Source organism: Diadema setosum, chromosome 10 (genome assembly GCF_964275005.1).
Source record: "Diadema setosum chromosome 10, eeDiaSeto1, whole genome shotgun sequence".
NCBI classification, from domain to species: domain Eukaryota; kingdom Metazoa; phylum Echinodermata; class Echinoidea; order Diadematoida; family Diadematidae; genus Diadema; species Diadema setosum.
The window spans coordinates 22542536-22545848 of record NC_092694.1 but is presented as its reverse complement, the minus strand read 5'-3'; positions in this window follow the sequence as shown (position 1 = coordinate 22545848).

Genomic DNA, 3313 nt, shown 5'->3' with positions numbered 1-3313 from the left:
ATGCATTCTTATGGTGAGGCTGCCATGTCATCATCCTTGTTCATTGCAATTTGTTATAAACTTTGAAAACATTCTTATTTTTCATCCCAATCATTATAAATCCTCAAACTCTGTACCCAGTATAACTAATTTATATATGTTCAAATGTAAAAATTTGAAAATCATCCGGAGGTCTCCTTTAAAGTTACAAACAAGTTATAAATGACTGGTGATCAGTTCTTGTGCTAAATTGTTGAAATTCTGGTAAGTATAGCATATCAGAACTGATCACAAGTTATTTGTAAGAACAGCTTTATGAAACACCTCCCTGGAAAACTAAATCTCACTGTTGGCAAAATACAATGAGTGTGGATCCACCTGCTTAAAGTATGGAGCCTTTGCAAATATTGATATTATATGACAAATCTATGTTTTTGGTAATATCCTGCTACTGGGTAACTGCATATAAAGCAAAGTTAATTTTTATAGTAACAACACATTTTCTCTTTAATAAGATCTATATTTAAAAAAATGTCTCTTTTGCAATGATGTTTGTGGCAGTTTGTTAAATTCTTTTCACCTACATGTATACCTAGCACTCACACATTTATTGAATATGAAATACAGATTCTATCTTGTTTTTCTACTTTTATAAATGGAAATATAATTCATTTCAATAAAAAAACAATTACATGTGTACAAATTAACATCCTCATGATTTCAACAGATATTTTGGTGAATCCACAATGAAATAAACTTCCACTGAAGAAAATGGAGGGAAAACTAGCAGACGACAAAAATTTAAAGGAAATCAGTTACAGAATGTATGCAGCAAACAGTAGTGCCATAAACATGTAGCTTCAGCTTGTAATGTAACACAATATTTGATTCTCTGTCATACAAATTTACCTTTAACAAACCTTGATATTTCATCATTGCTCTAAGGGTCTCATTGACAAGACATATTGTCAATGACATTTTGTTCATATTTTGTTTGCAAAACCTAGATCTATGTTTTCTCACTCTTTTCTGTGCAGAGTTTGTTTTCCTCTCTTCTTCCCAAGATCAATTTCCAAATTGATAAGACCTTGGTGTGTTGTTTATCTATGTACCTCTGAATGCGCGGTAGCCTGTAAAATGTTGACCTTGGAGAATTCACCTGATATAAAATCAACATCATGACGTCAATTTGCATACTTCTGCTTGTCTTTCAAGAAATTTCTCACTCTTTTGAAGGACAAGTTCGCCTACATTATACATGTGGATTGAATGAATGCAGCAATATTAGTAGAACACGTCAGTGAAAGATTGGGGGAAATCAGACAATCGATGCAAAAGTTATGAATTTCCTAAGTTTCTGCGCAGTCACTGCTGGATGAGAAGACTAATACAGTTCATGATGTCTGCGTTGAACGATACAATATAAGGAAAATAGAACGAGAATTTCACAAAATTTCTTCTTTTTTTTGAGAAATGTACGCATTCTCTTTACTTGTCACTGATGTAATATTATTCCATCTGCCTTCTGAAAGAGGCAAGTTTTGTTTTTTAACTATATTATGCGAGAAAAGTGAAAATATGTTGAATTTTTGTAATATTTTCTCTATATCGTTCTACATACGTGACATCAAAAGCTGTAGTAGTCTTCTCATCCAGTGATGGTGGCAGTAAAACTAAAAAATTCATAACTTTTGTGGATTGTCCGACTTTCCTACTACTTTCACTGATGTGTTACATTAATATTGCTGCATTCTTTCAATTCACATAGTATATGAAGGTGAACTTGTCCGTTAACTGCATTTTATTGCTCTCCCTCTATATCATTACAGTCATAATTTCTGGATAGGTTTAAAAGCTGGCTTTGAAAAAAAAAAATGTGCAACATAAAAAAATTAATAATCTATCTTTCTTTCGAAATGCTTTCTTTGGATTCATGTAATATCTCTTCTTTTTTGTCTTTTCTGTTTCTCTCTCCCTCTCTCTATCTCTCTTTCCTTACAAATAACACACTATTTACAATTAGTCTTTAATTTCCTCTTACCATGTATTCTAAGATATGATTTGAAGTATTCCTGTGTGCAGTATCTATAATAAGTGTTTCCTATCTCAGTCAACCTATTTATCTACATGTCTTAAACTAATTACCCAAATATAATATGCGTGGACTGAGTGAATGCAGCAGCATTAGCAGAACATATCAGTGAAAGTTGGACAATCCATTCAAAAGTTATGAAAGTCTTTAGTTTATGTGCAGTCAGCACTGGATGAGAAGACTAATTGTATTACAGTTTGTGACATCACATACATACGACGATATATTAAAAGAAAATTATAAGGAGAATTTCACAAAATTTAATTTTCTATAAAAAATATTTATTCCCTCAACTTGCTACTGACCCATATTCAGGGTAATATTGTTCCCCCTGCTTTCTGAAAGAGGTAAGTCAAGTGCTCTTTCATTTTGCTACAAATATGTAAATACGTTGAATTCTGTTTATAAACTTTGTTTATCACTGTACACATGTGACATCACAAACTGTAGAACAATAGTCTTCTTGTCCAGCAATGGCTGCACAGAAGCTTAAAAAAAGAAAATCACAACTTTTGAACTTTTCCTCAAACTTTCACTGATGTGTTCAACTAATATTGCTGCATTCACTCAATCCACTAATATATTTTCTCTCTCTCTCATTACATTCAATATTTGAATTGAACATAATAGAGAATTTTGGAAAAAAAAAAAAGTTTTCCCTTGGAAATTTGGGTTTGTCTGGCAAATTGGAAGTTAGCAATGGATCTTTTTCTTCTTCTTTTTTTATTTTCTGTGAGCACTATCAATATCTTTGCTCACTTTTTGGTAGGATGCCTACTCTTACACCAGAAAATGAGTATTACCCTTGCTAACAGCTTTAGTGCAAGGCACCTCCCTGGTGCAAGGCTTTGGCAGACCAAGGAGGGAGGAACCTCCCTGGGCAGACGAGCCCCTTCCAGTAAATGCAAGCACACTTTTCCCTATACCAACACCGTGACAAATGGGGAGGGGGAGGGGGAGGAGGGGGGAGGGGGGAGGGGGGAGGAAGAGAAAAGGAGACAATCAGATTGAAAGACAGTTAAGACTGACAGTGAAAGAGAGAGAGAGAGCCCCGATCGATTAGTCTAGATTCTGGACTTGTCAACAAATTTTTGTCAATGTTTTCCTCTCATTTCTCTTCCGAGGGTGTAACATGCACTGTATAATGTGTACTGATTACCTGGGTATGCATAAAATGGCATTTAGTGTACCTCAAGAAACGGTCATCCAAGACATTCTCGCATCATTACAGCAGACAGAGAT